General features: G+C 52.2%; 1 protein-coding gene across 7 annotated transcripts in view; it reads right to left on the bottom strand.

Moving 5' to 3' along the window:
- The window catches only part of lcp1 (lymphocyte cytosolic protein 1 (L-plastin)), a 114,223-nt gene that overhangs the window by 71,276 nt on the left and 20,992 nt on the right, over positions 1-21,955 (bottom strand). For 6 of the 7 annotated variants that reach the window (XM_038802661.1, XM_038802666.1, XM_038802668.1 and 3 more), the window contains exon 1: positions 147-262. The exons of the other annotated variant lie outside the window; for it this stretch is intronic. The gene's annotated coding sequence lies outside the window, so the exon portion shown is untranslated. Of the gene's footprint in view, positions 1-146; positions 263-21,955 lie in introns of those variants that run through there. 7 annotated transcript variants of the gene reach the window in all.

Raw genomic sequence — 21,955 nt, 5'->3', positions numbered from 1 at the left:
ATCACATGCTTACAACACCGACTATGCGCAATTCGCATTGACTGCTTAATTCCAGTGCAGTGCACCACAACCCGACTTTGGTTCCTTTGCACTTAAAAAACAAAATGTTTACAACAAAGATGCACAAGTCCAACTCCCATCAATACCTTAGTGAAGCAGAGTGATTTCTTAAAACTCTATGATTGTCTTAAAGGAGTCTTCACGGTCTTCTGTCAGAAGGGAACATATGCAGTGTATGTCAAATCGATGCATAAGAGGAAGGAAGTGACATGAGTGGCGGTAACATGTCATCCTGAGAGTGCAAGATTTGCCTTTATAAGGCAATTAAGTAGTAGATGCAGTTATCACATGAGCGGACTTACCGCCTGTTTTCAGTCTTCATTCATTTTCACCCGCTCAATCACTCCCCAAAAAGGCTTCATGCTATCATTTAAAAAATATATATTTTTATTGGTATTTTCTATAGTGTACCTGGTATTTACTCAAGCACTAAATTCAAGAGACTAATGGACTCTGTGCACCACTTTGAGCTACGTGAGGCTTAGCCTGGCGCAGGAGGAGGTGGAGTTAACCTGCTCAGTGCTTCGCTCCAGAGTCCCCAACCCACTTCCGTCTCCAGTTCGTCCCCCCATTTTCATCTGACTTCGTCCAGTGGAAGTCTTGCCCTATCCAGTAACCGTCCATATATGTTCCCACAGTTCTTCTCCTCCTTACTGTCCATGTTATTAGTTTCTCTTGTAGTGTGTCTCTCAGGGCTCTGGAGTACCTTACCATCTCCTTGTGGAGAAAGTGTTTAATTTGAAGGTGCCTGAGTTCCTGTCGGTAGTTCCAGGTCTTCCGTCAATTCGGCCAATGTCACGAGTCTGTCCCCGATGTAAAAGTCCCTGACTGCTAACGTTCCCCTGTCCTGTCTCCATTTTTTAAAGGTAGCATCGAGCATGGCTGGTGGGAATTTGTGGTTGCCGCAGGTGGAGGCCATGGAGGACAACTCGGTTAAACCAAAATGCTGCCTCATTTGCTTCTATGTCTTCAGTGTGGCTACCACCACTGGGCAGGATGTGTACTTTGTCGGGGGGGGGGGGGGGGGAGCGCTGCCGTGGCGAGGACCTGGAGGGGGTCGTTCCCTTGCAGGAGGACTCCTCCAGCTTCACCCATTCCGTGTTGGGTTCTCGTATCCTCCTCTCATCTCTCGGCTGTGGCAGCCCAGTGGTAGTATTGTAGATTCGGCAGGGCCAGACCACCCATATTTTTTCTCCTTTGCAGTGTTGACTTAGGAATCCTGGGTTCTTACCCCACAACACAAATGCCATGATAATTTTACCTACCTTGCAGAAAAAGGTCTTGGGGTGAAGATCGGTATGGATCTAAACAGGAAGAGGTATCTTGGCTGATTGTTCATCTTGATTGTCTGCACCCTCCCCGCCAGAGAAAGCAGGAGTGCATCTCATCTCTATAGGTCCTGAACTTCCTCCACCAGACTGGTCAGATTTCACATGTGGATCCGTGTCCAGTCACAGGCTATCTGGATCTCCAGGCAGTGGAATTTGCTTTGGGCTAGTTTGAATGGTAGTTCCTCCAGCTCTGTCGCTCCCCCCTTCCGGTTCACCGGGAATGCCTCGCTCTTGCCCAAGTTGGGTTTGTAGCCCAGAAGACTCCGAATTCTGCCAGTAGTTGCAAATTGCTTTTAGGCCGTTCCATGTGTCCGAGACATAAAGGAGCAGGTCATCCACATAAAGCGACACTCCGTCCTCTCTGTTCCCTCTTTGGATGCCATTCCAGCTTCTCGCATCATGCAGAGCGATAGCCATGGATTCGATTGCCAGGGCAAACAGGAACGGGGATATTGGGCATCCCTGCCTTGTGCCTCTGTGCAGCTGGAAGTACTCAGAGCTGGTGGTATTAGTCCAAACGCTTGCCTTGAGGGTGATGTACAGGAGTTTCACCCATGAGGTGAACTCCGTCCCCAGCCCAAATGGCCCCAGTACCTCAAAGAGGTACCTCAAAGAGTTACTTCCACTCGACTCTGTCGAAGGTCTTTTCTGCATCTAGGGAGATGATCACCTCTGGTGCTCTCTCCCCGGATGGGGTCATTGTTACATTTAGCAGCTGCCTGATGTTCGCAGTTAGCTGCCACCCTTGACAAAGACCGTCTGGTCCTCTGCAATCACCCCTGGTACACAGTTTTCCAGTCTCTTGGCCAGGACTTTCACGAGTATCTTCATGTCTACTTTGAGCAACAAAATCAGTCTGTATGATCCACATTCCATTGGGTCTTTGTCTTTTTTGGGTATCAGCGATATTGTGGCCTACGTTAGAGTAAGAGGCAGGGTGCCCCTCACTCGTGAGTCTGCGAATATCTCCCGTAGGTGCGAGGCCAGAGCTGGTGCAAATCTTTTATAGAAGTCCGTCGGGAACCCGTTGGGTCCCGCCATCTTCCCCGCCTGCAGGAGCTTATACTCTCCATGATCTCTCCCAGTCCTATTGATGCTTCCAGTTACCACCACCTATCGTCCCCCACAACTGGCATGTCCAGTCCATCGAGGAACTGCATCACTGTCGGGGTGTCCGGAGCTGTACAATCCCCAGTAGAAGGTCTCGAATGCTCGGTTGACCTATTTTTGCTCAGTTACCAGTTTACCTCTGCTATTCTTCACCTGAGCTGTCTTTCTCGTGGCTGCCTGCTTTCTCAGCTGGTGAGCCAGTAGGTAGCTAGCCTTTTCTCCGTGTTCATAGAACAGCCCCTGTGCCTGGCAGAGTTGGTGTACTGCTTTCCTGGTGGATAACAGGTTAAAGTCTATTTGCTGGGCATGGCCCGTCTCCAACTTCACATCCACATTATGTGGAGCGTGGTCGGAGCTAACTATCAATGAGCATTTTGCCCTTACTCTTCCAGGAAGCAACCCATTTCCCCACTGCAAAGAAGTCTATCCTTGAGTGCACTTTGTGGACCGGCAAAAAGAATGAGAATTCCTTCTCAGCGGGGTGTAGGAACCGCCAAGTGTCCACCACCCACATCTGCTCCATGAATGTTCCCAGTTCCCGAGCTATGCCTGACCTTTTCCCCGATCTGGGGTTCGATTGGTCTGTCAGTGGGTCCAGTACACATTTGAAGTCGCCCCTCCCCATGATCAGTCGGTGTGTGTCGATATTGGGGATTTCCGCCATGGTCTTTTTTATGATGTCTGTGACGTCCTAGTTGAGCGCTTACACATTTACCATAACTACCGGTGTCCCATCCACGACACCGCTGACCATGATGTACCCTCCCCCTTGGCCAGTAACCGTCCTTGTACTGTAGACCTCATCCTCTTGCTAATCAGTATGCCTACTCCCCTAACCCTCGTCGCATAGCATGAATGGTACGTCTTCTTGCATCTAACCAATCTAGTCCTGTTGGAATTTTATAGGTGACCTTGAGATGATAGAATCTCTACAATGCAGGAGACCACTCAGCCCATCGTGTCTGCACAGACCTTCTGAAAAAGCGCACTATCCCCGTAAGCAACTCACCCACCCTATCCTTGTAACCCCACCTAAGCTCTACATCCCTGGACACTAAGGGGCAAATTTTTTATCATGGCCAATCCATCTAATCTGCACATCTTTGGATCCCCCCTCATTCTTCTAAACTCCAGTGAATACAATTCTAACCGACTCAATCTCTCCACGTACGTCCCACTATCCCAGGAATCAGTCTGGTAAACCTTTGCTGCCCTCCCTCTATAGCAAGAACATCCTTCCTCAGATAATGCGACCAAAACAGCACACAATATTCCAGGTGTGGCCTCACCAAGGCACTGTATCATTGCAGCAAGACATCCCGGCTCCTGTACCAAATCCTCTCGCAATGAAGGCCAGCATAACATTTACCTTCTTTACTGCCTGCTGTGCCTGCACGCTTACCTTCAGTGACTGGTGTACGAGGACACCCAGGTCTTGTTGAACATCCCCTTCTCCTAATTTATGACCATTCAGATAATAATCTTCCCGTTTTTGCTGCCAAAGTTGCTACCAATCTTGCATTTATCCAAATTATACTGCATCTGCCATTCAATTGCCAACTCACTCAACTTGTCCAAATCACACTGCAGGATCTCTGCAACTTCCTCACAGCTCACCCTCCCATCCAACTTTATGTCATATGCAAATTTGTAGATATTACATTTTGTTCCCTCATCTAAATCATTTATATTGTGAATAGCTGGCATCCTAGCACCAATCGCTGCGGTACCCCATTGGTCACTGCCTGCCAAGTTGAAAAAGTCCTGTTAATTTCTACTCTGTTTCCTGTCTGCCAACCAGTTTTTTTTCCATCTCAAAACACTACCCCTAATTCTATTTACTTTAATTTTACATGCTAATCAATTATGGGGGACTTTGTCAAAAGCATTCTGAAAGTCCAAATAAACCACATCCATTGGCTCCGCCTCATCAACTCTACTAGTTGCATCCTCAAAGAATTTCAGTAGATTGGTCAAGCATGATTTCCCGTTCATAAATCCATGCTGACTCTGTTTGTCCAATCCTGCCAGTGGTTTCTAAGTGCTCTGCTATAAAATCTTTTTAAATGGATTCTCGAATTTTAAACACTACCGACGTTGGGCTTACAGATCTATAATTCCCTGTTGCCTTTCCAGTGGCGACCATGGAGTGAACGGTTGCACATTTGGCAGCTCCCGCTGGAGGCGTTTCTTTCAGTCCTTTTCCCCGGTTGCCGGGTGGATGTTTTGGAGAAAAAAGGTGCAGAGGTGGTGGACGAAAGCTGTACTCCACTGGTGAGGTCAGTGGATGGATCCGCAAAGCAGAAGTGGGTCTAGAAGAAAGGAGCTGAAAGAACAAGAAACCCTTCTGCGAAACAGGGAAGATTGCAAAGGGTAAAGGGTCCCTACCAGCCCAAGGGTCGATGGAGCAGTTGGTGGACCTCCTGAATGAAAAGTTCAGCCAACAGAGGAGGGAGGCTCTGGAGGATCTGGCGAAGGTGATATACCCACTGAAAGTGGAGATCAACCGTATGGAGCTCAGGTAGGAAACCCAGAGCCTGGCGGTCCAGAAGTTGGAGGAGGCAGTGGGAGAGCATGAGGAGCAGCTTACCTTGTTGGCGGCCAAAATTGGGATGCTGAGGGAGACCCAGAAGTGGCTCAAGGAGAAAGTGGAGGATTTGGAGAACCGTTCCAGGAGGCAGAATCGGAGAATAGTAGGGATGCCAGAGGGTATCGAGGGAGCAGACGCAGGCTCTTATATAGCCAAGATGTTGGAGCAGCTAATGGGAGAGGGGGCCACCCTGGAAGTCGACCGGGTGCATAGGGCGCTGATGAGGAAGCCGCAGGCAAATGAGCCGCCGAGGGCGATGGTGGTGAGGCTACACCGGTTTTTGGATAAAGAGACGACCTTGCGGTGGGCCAGGCAGTTGAGGAGATGTACCTGGGAAGGCAACAAACTCTGGGTATATCATAACCTTGGTGCGGAACTGGCAAAGAGGAGAGCTGGATTCAACCGGGTCAAGGCTGCCCTTTTTAAGAAGGGGGTGAAGTTCGGGATGCTGTACCCGGCCCGCCTTTGGGTGACCCACAATGGCCGCAAGCATTATTTTGGATCACCGGAGGAGGCATTGGAGTTTTTGAGACAATGGACTGGCACGAGAATACAGTGAACTTTGGAGAAAATGTGAGGTGTTCTTGGTTCTTCCCGTCCCTCTTTTTGTTGTATTGCTTTGTGTTCTATTGTGGTGATGGTCACGGGAGAACTTCTCTTCTCTTCGGGACTGTTTAGCTTTTTACGGGATTCTTTGGTGGGAGGCCGGAAGACAGTGGGTGAGTGCATCTTTTTTTCTTCTTTTCATTATTATTGTTGATTGCACTAAGGCAGTGTAGGAGCAGGTCGGAGGGGAATCAGTGGGGGAGGGGGGGGGAGTAGGGTGCTTGGTGCCAAGGGCGGGGGCTTCCAGCCTAGTTGGGCGAGCTAGTTCACGGGCGCGCAGTGGGGGGGGAGAGAGCAGGTGGTTAGAGCTTTAGAGGGGGATGGGTGATGGCTGTTTTGTTTGGGGGGGGGCGGTCTGCTGACTGTGGTGGGGCTGTTGAAGTGCAATAAGGAGGGAGTTGGTGACGGTGGACATCTGAGGGCAGGCCTGGCGGGTCGCGGAACGCGGGCCGTGTTCTGGCCCAAGAAGGGGTATGGTTGATTGGCAGAGATGGGGGAGGGGTTCCCCCCCCCCGACCTGGCTGGTCACATGGAATGTGAGAGGGGTGAACGAGCCAGTTAAACGGTTGCGCGTGTTCACACACCTGAGGAGCTTAAAGGCAGATGCAACATTTCTACAGGAACCGCATTTGAAGATTAAGGATCAGACTAGGCTCAGGAAGGGGTGTGTTGGACAGGTTTTTCACTCAGGGTTGGATTTAAGATGCAGGGAGTGGCAGTGCTAATAAATAAGTGGGTAGCGTTTGAGGTGGGGAATATAGTGGCGGATCCAGAGGGAAGGTTCGTGATGGTGAGCAGGAAATTGGATGGAATGCCAGTGGTTCTGGTGAACTTGTATGCCTCAAATGTCGAATTCATGAGGTGGGTTTAGGGAAAGATCCCGGGTCGGGACTCGCACCGGTTGATTATGGGGGCAGATTTTAATACGGTGATCAAGTTGAGATTGGATCGGTCGTGACCGCGATCGGGGAGGGTGCCAGCGATGGTGAAGGAGCTAAAGGGGTACATGGAATGCATGGGGGGGGGGGGTAAATCCGTGGAGGTTTGGGAGGCCAAGGGCAAAGGGATTTTGGTACTTCTCCCATATGTACAGGGTGTACTCACAGATCGATTACTTTGTGGTGGACAAGGCTCTGCTATTGGGGGTGGTCGATTCGGGGTATTCGGCGATTGTGGTCTCTGACTTGCAAGTGGATGGGGGGCTGCCATTCGGGGTAAGTGTAGCTGAATGACATGGGTGAGGTTTCGCCCGCCACGCTATGGGAGGCACTTATGGCAGTGGTCAGGAGGGAGTTTATATTGATCCAGGCGCATAGGGATAGGACGGAGCGGGCAGAATTGGCTAGGCTGGTGGAGGCGATCCTGCGGGAGGTACTCGGGAGGCCCTGCTGGCAGGTTTGTTGAAGGAGCAGCTGAAGCTCCAGATGGGAGTTCGGGTTGGCGTCCATGGGAAAGGCAGTAGGGCAGTTACGGAGGGCCAGAGGGACGGTGTATAAATATGGGAGAAGGCGAGCAGGATGCTGATCCACCAACTTAGGAAGCAGAAGGCGGCAAGTGAGTTTGGAAAGGTGAAGGATGGGAGGGGAAAGGCGGTCTTGGACCTGGTGAAGGTGAATGGGGCATTTGAGGCATTTTATAAGAGGCTGTATGAATCGGAGCCCCCGGCGGGAGAAGGATTTGCGATTTCTGAATGGGTTGGAGTTCCCCAAAGTGGAGGAGGATCTGGTAGAGGGACTGGGGACACCCATTGGACTGGTGGAGGTGATGAAGGACATTGGGCAATGCAGGCAGGGAAAGCCCCAGGCCCAGATGGGTTCCTGGTGGAATTTTCTAAAAGGTTTTCGGGGGATCTAGGGCCCCTGCTGGTGAGGGCATACAATGAGGTGAGGGAGAAGGGGGAGCTTCCCCCTACTTTGTTGCAGGCTTCAATATCCTTAAACATGACGAAGAATAAGTACCTGGAACAGTGTGGGTCCTACCGACCAATCCCTCTGCTAAATGCGGATACCAAAATGTTGGCAAAGATCTTGGCCTCGCAGATTGAGGACTGTGTGTTGGGGGTGATAGGGGAGGACCAGACGGGGTTTGTAAAGGGGAAGCATCTATTGGTGAACGTGAGGCACTTATTGAATATGATTATGGTGCCCCCAGTGGGACAGGAGGTGGAGGTCACTGTGGTGTGGAGCAGGCCTTTGATCGGGTAGGAGTATCTATGGGAAGTACTGGGACGGTTCGGGTTCAGGAAGGGGTTTGTGGATTGGGTTTGGTTGTTATATAAGGCAGGTGGTGAGCGTCAGAATGAATTGGGTGAGCTGGGGTATTTTGGATTGCATCGTGGGACAAGACAGGGATGCCCACTCACCCTGTTGCTGTTCGCCTTGGCGATAGAAACATTGGTGCTGAGAGCACCAAGAGGTTGAAGAGGGATAGTGCGGGGGGGGGGGAGGTGCTGGCCTTGCCAAATTTAATTAACTGTTACTGGCCAGCGAATATAGCCATGATTAGGAAGTGGGTAGTGGGGGAGGGGATGGTGAGGGAGCGGATAGAGACAGCCTCTTGTAAGGACACTGGTTTAGGGGCACTGTTGACGGCGCCTCTACCGTACTCGGCTGCCCGATGCTCCATGAGCCCGGAGGTGGTGGCGGCCTGAGGGTGTGGGACAGTGGCGGCAGCACCTGAGGTTGGAGGGTGGCTCAGTCTGGGCACGATTTACGGAAATCATAGATTTGTACCGGGGGGGTTGGACGCTGGGTTCCTGGGGTGGTGACGGGCGGGGAACGAATGGTTTCGGGACCTATTTGTGGGGGGCAGTTTTTCGAGCCTCGAGGAATTGGAAGAGGAGTATGAGCTGCCCAGTGGGAATGGGTTCCGGTACTTACAGGTACGGGATTATGTTCGGAAGCAGGTGTCTCCCTGAGATACCCTCAATTACGACACAGGAGAAAAGATTGGTAATTCAAAGGCTTTAATTACCAGAGAGCCGGACAGCTGCCGAGAAGTGTGGTCACAGCATGCTGCCCAGTGAGCATCAGCTTTATATACCGTTTCCTGGGGGCGGAGCCAGAGGCGGAGTCCCCCAGGGTTCCAAGCCCGGTCTTAAAGGGCCAATGTATTAAAGGCAAGGTACAGTTACAGCAGTTACCGATACCATTCATCACATATACCCCCTGTTTAAAAAAAACACATAGTCCGTCGGGGGTGAAGTGGAGTTATAAGTTCAGTCTTTTGGGTGGTCTGACCATCCGTGCTGACCTTCTCCGCTCCGGTGGTGGTGCCGTGGATACGGTCGGTTTCGGTGAAGGTATATCCGGGTGCACGGTTGACTGAGTCTCTGCCCACTTTGGAGCGGGGGGGGAGGTATCCGGGGTGACTAGAGTGATTGGTGCCAGCGCCGGCTGGGGGGCAGGGGGCGCTAGGGGGGGCGCTTTTAGGGTCGGCAGTTGGTGCGGGGAGGGGAGCGTCGGTAGGAGGGGTCGGTGGGGAAGCCGGCGGGTGCCAGGTCTCGCAGGGAGACGGTATCCTGCCTGCCGTCGGGGTGCTCGACGTAGGCGTATTGAGGGTTTGCGTGTAGCAATCGGACCTCTCGGCTATCGGATCTGTTTTATGGCTCCTCACGTGTCTCCGGAGTAGAACTGGTCCCAGAGTCGTCAGCCAGCGTGGAAGCAAGACCCCAGAGGTGGACTTCCTGGGGAAGACAAACAAACGATTGTGAGGGGTCTCGTTCGTGGCCGTACAGAGGAGCGACCTAATGGAATGTAGGGCATCGGGTAGGACCTCCTGCCAGCGGGCGATTGGGAGACTCCTTGACCGTAGGGCTAGAAGGACAGCCTTCCAAACTGTCGCGTTCTCCCTCTCCACCTGCCCGTTTCCCTGTGGGTTATAGCTCGTCGTTCTGCTCGAGGCGATACCCTTGCTGAGCAGATATCGGCGCAGCTCATCGCTCATGAATGATGTACCCCGGTCGCTGTGGATATAAGCGGGGAAACCAAACAGTATGAAGATGCTGTGCAGTGCCTTGATCACGGAGGCCGAGGTCATATCGGGGCAGGGGACAGCAAATAGGAAGCGGGAGAACTCATCGATAACGGTGAGGAAATAGATGTTGCGGTTGGTGGACGGGAGGGGCCGTTTGAAGTCCACACTTAGTCGCTCGAAGGGCCCAGAGGCCTTTATCAGACGAGCCCTGTCTGGTCGATAGAAGTGCGGTTTGCACTCCGCACAGATCTGGCATGCCTTAGTCATGGCCTTGACCTCCTCTGTGGAGTAAGGTAGGTTGTGGAACTTGATGAAATGGGCAAGCCGGGTGACCCCCGGGTGGCAGAGGTCGTCGTGGATGGCTCTCAGGCGGTATTTTTGTGCGTTGGCGCACGTGCCGCGGGACAGGGCATCCGGGGGCTCTTTGAGATTCCCCGGGTGATATTTAATATCGTATGTATAGGTGGAGAGCTCTATGCTCCACCTCAGAATTTTGTCATTCTTTATTTTGCCCCGTTGTGCGTTATCGAACATAAAGGCAACCGACCGTTGGTCGGTGATGAGGGTGAACCTCCTACCGGCTAGGTAGTGTCTCCAGTGCCGCACGGCCTCCAGTATGGCTTGTGCCTCCTTCTCGACTGCAGAGTGCCGAATTTCCAAGGCGGTGAGGGTTCGGGAGAAGAACGCTACTGGTCTGCCCGACTGGTTGAGGGTAGCAGCCAGGGCGACGTCTGATGCGTCGCTTTCTACCTGGAAGGGAATGGCTTCGTCCACCACGTGCATGGCGGCCTTGATGATGACCTTGATGATGTCGGCCTTGATGCGGCTGGGCCTCAGCCGTCAGGGGAAAAACCGTGGTCTTATTGAGTGGTCGGGCTTTGTCCGCATATCTGGGGACCCACTGGGCGTAATAGGAGAAAAGCCCCAAGCACCGTTTGAGAGCCTTGAGGCTACAGGGGAGGGGGAGTTCCTTAAGGGGACGCATGCGGTCGGGGTCTGGGCCTAGGACCCCGTTTTCCACGACGTAGCCGAGGATGGCTAGCCGGGTTGTGCGGAACACGCATTTCTCTTTGTTATATGTGAGGTTGAGGGCCCGGGCAGTCTGGAGGAACTTCCTCAAGTTTGCGTCGTGGTCCTGCTGGTCATGGCCGCAGATGGTGACGTTGTCCAAGTACGGGAAGGTAGCCCGTAAGCCGTACTGGTCCACCATTTGATCCAGCGTCCTCTGGAAAACGGAGACTCCGTTTGTGGCACCAAAAGGGACCCTGAGAAAGTGAAACAGCCGCCCGGCTGCTTCGAAAGCCGTGTAGGGGCGGTCCTCTGGGCGGATAGGGAGTTGATGATAGGCCGATTTAGGTCGACCGTAGAGAATACCCGATACTGGGCGATTTGAGTCCCCATTTCCGCTATGCGGGGAAGTGGGTACGCATCAAGTTGCGTAAAGCGGTTTATGGTCTGGCTATAATCCACTACCATTTGTTGCTTTTCCCCGGAGTGGACTACCAATACTTGAGCCCTCCAAGGGCTGTTGCTGGCCTCTATGACCCCCTCTTTTAGTAGCCGCTGAACCTCTGACTTGATAAAAGTCATGTCTTGGGCACTGTACCGCCGACTCCTAGTGGCGACGGGCTTACAGTCGGGAGTGAGGTTCGCAAGAGGGGGGGTGGCGCAAATTTAAGTGTCGGCAGGCTGCATACCGTGAGTGGGGGCAGGGGTCCGCCGAACTTCAGTGTCAGGCTCCGGTGGCTGCACTGAAAGTCCAGACCGAGCAGGAGGGGGGCGCAGAGGTGAGGGAGGATGTAGAGTTTAAAACGGGTGTGTTCAGCGCCTTGAATCGCGAGGTCCGCGACACAATACCCCGTGATTTGTACCGAATGGGACCCTGAAGCGAGGGCGATAGTTTGGGAGGCGGGGTGGGTGCGCAGGGAGCAGCGCCTTACCATGTCTGGATGAATAAAGCTCTCCGTGCTCTCGGAGTCGAATAGGCAGGGAGTGTCGTGGCCGTTGATTTGTGCCCCCATCATTGAGTTCCGCAGATGCTTTGGCCGCGACTGATCGAGCGTGATCGCTCCTAGTTGCGGGTAGTCAGAGTCCTCGGTTAAGTCGGACTCACAAAATAGCCGCCTTGAGTCACAAAATGGCCGCCGCCGTCGGTCGCACGTGTCGGGATTCGAAGATGGCCGCCCCCATGACTCGCACGAGGTCGATAACGCGTCGGAAGTAGGCGTGTCCGGCCACCGCGTGGCCGCGTTGCGGGGCCTGTGAGGCCGGGAGCTTGATTTCTGGGCATGGTGAGGCTTTTGTTTGCGGCCTTTGGGCCCAGCCAGGCAGACTTTAGCGAAGTGCCACTTCTTCCCGCAGTCGTTGCAGATCGCGGACCGGGCCGGGCAACGTTGACGTGGGTTTTGGCCTTGCCCACAGAAATAGCATGGGGAACCCCCGGAGTGAGCGGATCGCCGCGCGGCGCAGGCCTGTAGCGTGGCCGAGTCTGGAGGGGATCGAGAGGGGTTCGCAAGGTCCACGGAGTATGTACGGAATTTATGGTGGGACGTTTCTAGAGAAGAGACGAGCATTACCGTGCCTTGGAGATCTTTTGCGCCGTCTTCTAGGAGCCGCTGCCGGATGTACGAGGACCTGATACCGGACACGAAGGCATCACGAATATGTAAGTTCATGTGGACTTCTGCCGTCACTTCTTTATGATTGCAGTTCCTCGCGAGCGCAGTGAGTCTCTCCATGTATTCGTCTAGAGTTTCCCTGGAGCGCTGGCTGCAGGTCGAGAGCAAATGTGTGGTGTGTACCTCGTTAATCGGCTTTACGAAGCGTTTCTTTAGTATATCGACCGCAGTTTCGTATGTCGTAGCGTTCTCCATCATGGAGGAGAGTCGGTGGCCCACCCGGGCATGTAGTAAGCTCAGCTTGCGAGCGCCGTCGACTTCAGTCTCTGAGGAGTTTAGATAGGCCTCAAAACACCGCAGCCAATATTTAAACATTTCTGGGGCCTCCGGCGACCGAGCGTCTAGGTTGAGTTTCTCCGGCTTTAGAGCGCTGTCCATCTTGATGTGTCTGGTAATTAAATTGAGATACCCTCAATTACGACACAGGAGAGAAGATTGGTAATTCAAAGGCTTTAATTACCAGAGAACCGGACAGCTGCCGAGAAGTGTGGTCACAGCATGCTGCCCAGTGAGCATCACCTTATATACCGTTTCCTGGGGGCGGAGCCAGAGGCGGAGTCCCCCAGGGTTCCAAGCCCAGTCTTAAAGGGCCAATGTATTAAAGGCAAGGTACAGTTACAGCAGTTACCGATACCATTCATCACACTCCCACCCCCGGGGCTGCAGGACAAAGAGGTGTCAAAAACAGGAGTTGGCGAAGGTAGGTTGTCGGAGATTTATAAGGAATTAATGGATTGGGAGAGAGCCCTGATAGGAGAAGTTAAACGGAAATGGGAGGAAGACCTGGGGAGGGAGCTGGAGGCTGGCTTATGGGATAAGGCTCTGAGGACAGTGAACACATCTTCTTTGTGTGCTAGGTTTAGCCTTATTCAATTCATAGAGCACATATGATAGTGGCCAGAATGAGCAGGTTCTTTGAGGGGGTGAAGTGGCGATTTTCGGAGTGTCGGAAGCAGTTGACGTCTTCTTTGCCTCCCTGGTAGCCCGGAGATGGATTTTGCTGAATGCGGAATGCGAGTCTTCCATGTTCCTGTGACTCACATTCCAACCGTTCACCATATTCCAATCTGTAATTATCTTGCAATTGAGTCTCTGACTAAATATGCTGCGTTTGTGAACCAGCCTCCACTTCACCTGATACAGGAGCAGCGCTCGGAAAGCTTGTGATTTCAAATAAACCTGCTGGACTTGAACCTGGTGTTGTGGGACTTCTTGTTGTGCCACCCCAGCGCCAGCATCTCCACATCATATGTAATTGTGAGACCCTGCAATTGTGGCACACTGCCACCAGTAGCCACACACTGGGGGCACTCCATTCAGACCACTGGCAGAAAAGTGTGGTTACAGTGTGACAAGTTTGCAGAGGTAACTTTTGTTAGAAATGTGGGTAAAGGGTTTGTCATGCAACTTTAAAAATAAAGACAGAATGCATGGCTTTAAAATAGAGACTGAATTACTTTTGCGCACTCTGACCCCTTCTCTCTAAACTGTCTCACTTGAATACTGCACCTTGCAATGAGATGGGAGATTGACGAGTTTTTAATATTATTTTGAGGTTCGTCACTGAAATATTTTTTAGCATTGTGGAATTCCGAAGTGGAAAAGTCAGGACCAGAGGGACTGGAGTGACTATCGTTAATAATTAATGAAACTGATCTGTGATCATAACACAATCCATGCTGGTCTGATTTAGGATGGAAAATAGGAGTAATCAAGTCACAGAATTATGGCAAATGAAATTTAATATAATGTTGCACAAATAATAAAAATGGTGAACATCCTGAATGAATACTGTTAAACTGGCTACAGAGGAAGCTGGAGGAAATCTGAGTTTCTGGGCCGGACCCGCGCCTTTGCGTCTGCTCGCTCTCTGGACTAAGATTATGCTCTTTGTCCTGAACCCTTAGACAGGCTTCACATGCTACATCGCAGAGAGGTGAACAAATGCTATCTTCTCTCTTTAGCAGCCCCCCGGTCCAGGAGTTTAAATCTCATATTTATCTTTGATTTGCCTGGAGTTCAGAGAGTAGACAGTGTAAACGCAAAGGCCCAGATGTGTCAAATGCCTGTGCTCCTTGACGACCATTCCTCTGATGTAGCCGTCACCAGTGATCTGTCTACAATGGCTTGCTTGCTCATGTCTCGCTCTGCCAAAAAATATTTTGAACTAAATTGTACACAGGATGGGTGTCAGTCACACTTCAATTCTGCAGGCATGCATGAATATTTTCACTGTTGCTATGCAAAATGTGGGTTAAAACTCCAAGGTGCAGCACTGAATCCTTCTAATTGCTTGGACGCTAGTTCTAGGAAATACTGTAGGAGAGCTACTGGAAAGTCACAAAAGCATGTCCAGAGATCAGTGGACAACAGGATGAAACACCCTTTGCCAGTAATATGCATGGAGTAACATAGCAGCAAAAGTCAACGGTTGGTTGGTCTACTCTGCAAGCCGACAGTGAGTGACTACTGTAAAATGGGTTCATGCAGTTTCACTGGGATAGGTCCCAATCCGCAAGGTCTTCAGTGTGACTGATGCTTGCTAACTCGGGGGAAAATGGGCACATGGGCAACAAACGTGGTGATGATCATAACACAAATGGTAAAAATACGCACACAAAATATCATAAAATTAATTCACTATTATATATCTTGCAATCCATAATTCTTTCACTGTGTTTTCCGTAATGAATTGCTTGACACCAATGGTTTTCATGTGCATGTCCTCGGATAGAAAACTAAACCTAGTAAACTAAAATTAAACTAAACTCAGGTAAAATCCACATCAATCTAGAATCAGTTCAAAGGAAAACAGATCTCTGTCTCCTATGTTCTTCTCATCAAACGAATATTAATTGGAGGTTCCTTTCTTAGGAAAATAATGATGCCACAAAATCAATCCTATCTTATGTCAATGGTATATTTATTGTCAAAAGGATAAATAATTGAATAGTAACAAACTCAGTTGATGCAATGAGATTCAGGGCGTTATCCTCAGGCCTCGTTGTGCTCTCGCAAAAGCAAATCTAGACCGTTGACTATCGGGAGAGGCCGAAAATGAGAACCGTGCCAGACACCAAACAATTTGCGATGTAACTAGCCTGCTCCTGTAGGTGAAATCGGGATCTCACCGTAGCGTAGCGATTAAGCCCTATTTCCATACAATTAACAGGAGCCACCCCATATCCAATGGCCTCCCATCTTTCATCGGTCTCCCCAGCAAATGCTCACTCTGGCGCTGATTAGTAGTCCTTTTTAAAATCGTGAACCTGGCGGAAGGGCTTCTGTGGGGAGCTGAGGAGGTGAGTAGTCAACTTTTCTCACAGGCAAAGAGCCCGGGGCGCTGGGGTTGCCGTCCAGTGCTCGGCGGGTTGCTGGGGACCCTCGGCTTAGGGGGAACCCGGCTGATGAGAGAGAACACTCCGTAGAGTGAGCCGCCATGGGATGGTGGGGAGGAGGCGCGGGGAGGGGGCAACCGCGCACGGGACCACCATGCCAACCCCTGGATCTGTTCCGGGGGCAACCCTTGTCCCTGCCTGTCGGCCCTACCGACCACCCATAACCTCTACCGACTGCCGAGGCCTCTGGCTGAGCGGCTGAAAGCTATTGCTAATAGGGAATTGCCAATCATGGTTAAGTGTGAGCTCTTCACACAACCCAAGTGGATTCCCGTGGGTGGACGGGCCATGCAGCATGTGGGAATCATTGCCTAGCATCCTAATCAAACCGCAATGCCTGGACACTGTGCCTAAACACTGCGGGAGACATTAACACACACGCAGTAGCCAACATCCGAACACCCGGGGGATGAGACAGCTCCGGGGATATGTCCACGGCCGGAGGGAGGGTGAGTGCAAAGGTGAGGAGAGAGTGCCCGGTTCAGGTGACATTTTGAGCAGGTGTCTGGGGTACAGGATCTGCGGTCCGTTGAGGGGGGCCCGCTGCAACGGAATTTGTGTGCAGGGCATTCCGGGTGGGGGGAAGGTAGGGAAATCAATGGGGGGGGGATGGAGAGTCCCGGGGTGGGAGCCACTGTTGTTTGTAAGTCTAACATCCTCTCCCTATTCGTTAGATATTGATCGGTATGGACAGTTTTTGGACCCCCAGAACCTGCCCTAGTGGTGCTGCTGCTAGGCCAGGCGACAGACACTGGAGACGGCTACAGCAGCAGGGTCTGCAGATGCTTGAGGTGGCGGCCCATGTGCCAAACCCTGCCCCACTCCGAGGACCCGGCCACCCATCAGGCCAGGGAGGGACCCAGAGGGGAGACCCGCGATGGCCCAGGATGTCGCTCATCGTTAGAACAGATGACGGACAGTACATGAGGGCCTCACGGTAGCATGGTGGTTAGCATCAATGCTTCACAGCTCCAGGGTCCCAGGTTCGATTCCCGGCTGGGTCACTGTCTGTGTGGAGTCTGCACGTCCTCCCCGTGTGTGCGTGGGTTTCCTCCGGGTGCTCCGGTTTCCTCCCACAGTCCAAAGATGTGCGGGTTAGGTGGATTGGCCATGCTAAATTGCCCGTAGTGTAAGGTTAATGGGGGGATTGTTGGGTTACGGGTATACGGGTTATGTGGGTTTAAGTAGGGTGATCATTGCTCGGCACAACATCGAGGGCCGAAGGGCCTGTTCTGTGCTGTAATGTTCTATAAAATTCTATTCTTCTATGACTCAGGAGTTTCTGCCCCACCAGGGAGATGACGCGGCACCTCCGTCATGTTCTCGCGGACCTGGCACCACGTGGAAGAGGAGGACAACTGTCCCCAGTGGCCGCCAAGGTAATAGCAGCCCTGAACCTTTACGCCTCAGGATCCTTCCAGGGATCGTGTGGGACCTGTGTGGCATCTCGCAGGCTACAGCCCACAAGTGCATCCGACAGGTCACGGAAGCCCTGTTTGCCCGGGCGGTAAACCATATAAACTTTGAGATGGACCAAGCCCGACAAGATGCCCGGGCAGCAGGATTCTCGCTATCGCCAGGATACCCCAGGTTCAGGGGTATGAATGTCACCCTGCATGAATGTCGCCCTGCGCTCACCGGCCATCTGGGAGTGTCCACTCCCTGAACATACAACTCATGTGTGACCACCACATGACGATCATGCACGTGTGTGCATGCGTACCATGACAGCGACATCCTGGGACAGTCGGTCACCCCGGCCTCTTCGAGGACCACCCCAGGATGAGTGGCTGGCCCTTGGGGGGATAAGAGGTATCCGCTGAGGACCTGACTGATGGCGCCAGTATGGAGACCGGAGACCGACACGGAAACCGGTACAACAAGACCCATGTGGCCACCAGGTCTGTCAGCGCGGCGACAAACTGGAGGTTGGGGATTAGGAACATGTGGCCACCTCCGAGGAGAAGGACGAGGATGATGAGCCAGTGCCGGACCTGCAGGGGCTGGAGGACAATCCCAGGGAGGAACCGGAAGAGAGGAGCAACTGGAGGCTGCAGGACAGGCAGCAGAAACGAGGGTCCGGCAAGCCCAGAAGACCACCGAGGCCCTCATATTTGCCTGCTTCACTTAGGATGTGGCCTAGTCCATCATTTATACCTTACCCACCCCCATCTCCCACCCTCCCAGGGTCTGTGTCACATCACTCCAGGGTGCTGGGACTATGGCACTGTCAGCGGGCCACTGTCGAGGACAGGGGGGTAATGATAACCCGCAGAGAGCTGAGCGCCAGCGCTCCTCAATCTAGGCCATAGTATGACCCCTGCCTGTCCGCTGAGTACTTGCTCACACCCAACACCTGCAGGCGGTGTGCCCGCGGAGGGGGGATGCCTGGAGAGATGGCCCAAGGGTTCAGAGGTCGACCGGCATAGCGGAAGAAAGTGTCAGAGGCGTCATACTGGTTGTGCTCAAGGGGTTATAGTATGTTACAGGTGTCCAACAATTCCCCTCTCTCCCAATGGTGTCGCCCATTCTCCCCTCCCCCGGTGTCTTTAGTAATCCTCAATGTGCTTGGCCTTCCTTGCTCTATTGCCACGTCTAGGTGTCTCTGCAGGATGCGCATCTGAGGTGGAGGCAAACAACTGCTTACCTTGTCCTGTGGCCTTCGATGCCTCTGGCGGGCATCCTCTGGGGGCTCTGGAACCAGAGAGCCCTGCCGCACTTGTCGACAGCACATGCACGGCAGTGCTGCCCTGCCCCATGGGCAGGCTGCACGACGTGACCTCATCAGAGGGGTGGAACTTGGGGGAGCTGGTGCCCACCATTCCCACTCCATGGGACAGATCTAGATTGACACCAAGCGCCTCCACCTCCCGCTAGGAGCCCATAGGGCCCTGGGATTCACCTCAGGACAGAGGAATAGCTGGTTCAAGCCCCGGCTGTCCCTGCATCATTTAGGCAGTTCAGGTAGTGCCCCCATGTCTGCACCATGGTGTCTATGCCCTCGGCGATGTTCCTCAATGACTGGGACATGCTCTGCAGCGCCTCGGCAATGCCCACCTGCGACTGGGACAAGTCCCGCAGAACCTCATCAAGATCAGACTGATACTGGGTCACATCCCCCAGCAAGTCGGACATTCTGCCGAGACTCTCAGCCACGTCCATCACTGACTGTGCAATGCCTTGGAAACCTTCACTCAAGCTGCCGACGTTGTGCACCAAGCTCTCCTCCACTGCGGTCACCACCCTAGCAGTGTTGGCCTCGGTGCCACACATTGCCGACAACATCTCCAGTGTCCGTAGTCTCTGGGGCTCCTCAAATCGGCTATGGACCTGCTGGACTGTTGCTAACATCTCCCTCTGAATGTCCTGGCTGCACCCTAATGTCTCCATCAGCTCCGGGTAACCCTGTACCCGGGGCTCAGCATTAGGCTGGGACCCAGCTGGGTCCTGGTATACAGCAGACCTCCAAGTTCTGTATTGCCTGGGGGTTCCTGCCTCCACCAGATATGCATCATCAGCTGTGTGGTGCTCACCAGACTGTGCGCCAGAAATCTGACCACTAACATTTCTGACTGAGGCGTGTGTATCTGTGCTGGTGGAGGGGGGGGGATGGTAGCTGTGATGCATCGATCGTGTCTTCCTCGGTGCTCTACTCCAAGGTGTTCTCCTGGAAGGCAGGATAGGGCGCCGCCTGGGATGTGCCGGTGCCGTTGGCTGGAGGACCCGCAGAAGAATGAACATGTGGTAAGTATGATGGATGAGTCAGTCAGTATGGCAAAAACAACTCATGTTTGACAGGTGCTTTGGCTGGGGCCCGGTGGATCCTCATCTCTACCGCTTCCGCAAACTTCGGCGTTGTTGACCGCTCTGTCCTTGACCATCCCCATCATCTCCAGGGCCCGTTCCTCGAAGATAAGAGGATCTGTATGTCCGGCATGCCTCCGCCAATCTGGGCCCTCTCCCAGCAATTGTGGGAGAGCTTCTCCTGCGGGCATCATTAGCCACACATGCTTAATTCACAGTGGTGAGAGGGGGTGTGTGAAGGAAGGGTTGGGGGCTGCATGGAGGGTTGGAGGGTGGGGGGGGGGGGGGGGTAGGTGGATGCTTGCGTGGAGGCGGAAATGTCTTGGGGGGTGGGGGGACGGGGGACATTGGTGTCAACTCACCGGTGCTGCCCGGTATAGTTTGTTGATCTTCTTACGACACTGGAGGCCATTCCACCTGGTCAAATTTCCCAAGCTTACACCTTGTCTCAGGCGGCACTGGCTGTCCTGTGAATCACTCTATGGAACCCTCGGGGGATCAGGAAAACCCTCCTGGCCTCCACCATATCGAGGAGACTCCCCAGATCTGCATCCCCGAATCTTGGGGCCAGTCGTCTTGGCATCATGACTGCGTGCTGAGTGGGTTTGGCTGTGCTAATGCTGTTGAAGTGCTGCTCGACCTTGTTAGCGGGGGGCTGGCGAACGCGGTCCCGGCGAATCGACGCTGAGCCTTCATTTGCGCCGAGAGGCCAGTGGGGCCTCTTTAAGTGGACCAATTAACGTTGAATAGTGTTGTTGGCCTCGCTGGGCCAGGAAGCTCGCGGCAGTTCCGGCGTGCTACCACACTTAGAAATCTCTCCGGAGGATCGTGCCCTCAATATCTTAGCTTGTTAATTCAGCAAACAAAACCATTTACAAGTGCAGCAGGATTAACGTGCAATAAATGTAAGCATGCGCTCTAACATTGTACTAACCTTTAGGGCACAAAATGTCAGGCTCCCGTCCTAATATCTCCATTTTTGGCTTGGTGTCATTCTTTGTATGAATACCCTCATGTGAAGTGCCTTAGGGTGTTTCCTATGCGAAAGGCATTTGCTTTACTATATTCATTCTTTCCTTTCTTGCTTCTTTCTTCACGGCCCAATGCAAGGGGATGGAGGTAGGGCTTTCTTGGGAGGGATGGAGGTAGGGCCTCCCCGGACAGGCGCCGGAATGTGGCGACTAGGGGCTTTTCACAGTAACTTAATTGCGTGTCGCGTCTTTTCGTCCGACGTCACTTCGTCCAACGACACTTCGTCCACGTCTTTTGGTCCAACGTCTTTTTGTCCGCCCGTCTTTTGGTCCAACGTCACTTCGTCCAATTATCCAATTACAAATTAACTCCGTATAAAACCATTTAATTGATAAAATGCAAGTACAATACAGCAAGTGAATTTAATTGTTAAAATTTAGACAATGAGTGCAGTTCTGAAAGAAGCAGATTTATTTCTCGATTTTTGTCGAGTGATTAAAACCTCTGGTTGGCAGTGGGTTCTGACATTACAGGTCTGAAATTATCAAATATTCCATCAGATACAATGGCTCTCATCACGCTGGAGCATACATGGGTGAATATCCTGCAGCTTATCTTAATAATGTCTGGAGATCAAGCAGCACAAATGCAGAACTCAACATCAAGAGGCGAAATAGGTGGAGAGGATCCTTGAGCAGTAACATTGAAAAACTAAATTAAACTTTTTGTAATTGGATAATTGGACGAAGTGACGTTGGACCAAAAGACGGGCGGACAAAAAGACGTTGGACCAAAAGACGTGGACGAAGTGTCGTTGGACGAAATGACGTCGGACGAAAAGACATAGCACCACTTAATTGAAGCCTACTCGTGACAATAAGCGATTTTCATTTCATTTCATATCCATTCATGGCTCACTCCATAATTTAATATGGCATTTTCACTGTGAGTGTCCCACTTCCATACTCTAGGTATCTCTCATGCAAGGGCAAGAACAAAGAGGTGGACTGAACAACTGGAAACCAAAGTGGCCTTTGCAAGTGGAACTAGTAACTTTTCCAGTCTTGTAATCAGGCTGTTGCAGCCAGCGATCAGGGAGGCATGCTTTTAGTTGGTTGTGGATATAATAATGTTAATTAGAAACTGCAAGCAGCAACACTGGGGTCAGCATTTGGCTCAGTGGTAACATCCCCACTTGAGTCAGCAGGATTTGAACCTGGCTCCAGGCAGCAATTAAGACAAGAGCTCTGGGTTGACAGTAGAGTTTCCAACTCTGGTTAGACATATTACTAAGGCAGAAAGCACAACACAGAATCCCGACAGTGGGTGTTGGAACCAACAATTCTATGGACACGTGCTTGTAGGATTAGAATAGCGGTTTTAATATACTCACAACAGAGCCAGCCTATTAGCCATTGAACTGGCCAGCTG

The sequence above is a fragment of the Scyliorhinus canicula genome, chromosome 7 (assembly GCF_902713615.1).
Source record: "Scyliorhinus canicula chromosome 7, sScyCan1.1, whole genome shotgun sequence".
NCBI lineage: Eukaryota > Metazoa > Chordata > Chondrichthyes > Carcharhiniformes > Scyliorhinidae > Scyliorhinus > Scyliorhinus canicula.
This window is presented reverse-complemented; position numbering and strand designations above follow the sequence as displayed.